Genomic DNA, 315 nt, shown 5'->3' with positions numbered 1-315 from the left:
CTGGGTGGCTGGAGGGGACCACGCCCAGGGCACTACTCGGTGGCTGGAGGGGACAGCGGTGGCGAGGAGCAGCGAGCCCCCTCTCTGCCTTCCCTCCGCAGGGGCGGAGGAGGGAGCTCCGCAGGCAGGAGGACAAAGGGACAATCTATTCGTTTCGGGCTGACGTTTCTGTGGCTGCGCCGAGGGCAGGGAGCTGTGCCATGCTGTGCTGGCGGTTTACGCCCAACGACTTTGAGGAAATGTGGCAAAACAAAGGCTGTGCTGCGCTCCTGCCCCAGCCCCGGCAGGTCCCGGTGGCTGGGGTACCCTGGGACA

This window comes from Egretta garzetta, unplaced genomic scaffold (assembly GCF_000687185.1).
Source record: "Egretta garzetta isolate BGI_Z169 unplaced genomic scaffold, ASM68718v1 scaffold372, whole genome shotgun sequence".
NCBI lineage: Eukaryota > Metazoa > Chordata > Aves > Pelecaniformes > Ardeidae > Egretta > Egretta garzetta.
Note: the sequence above shows the minus strand (reverse complement) of the source record.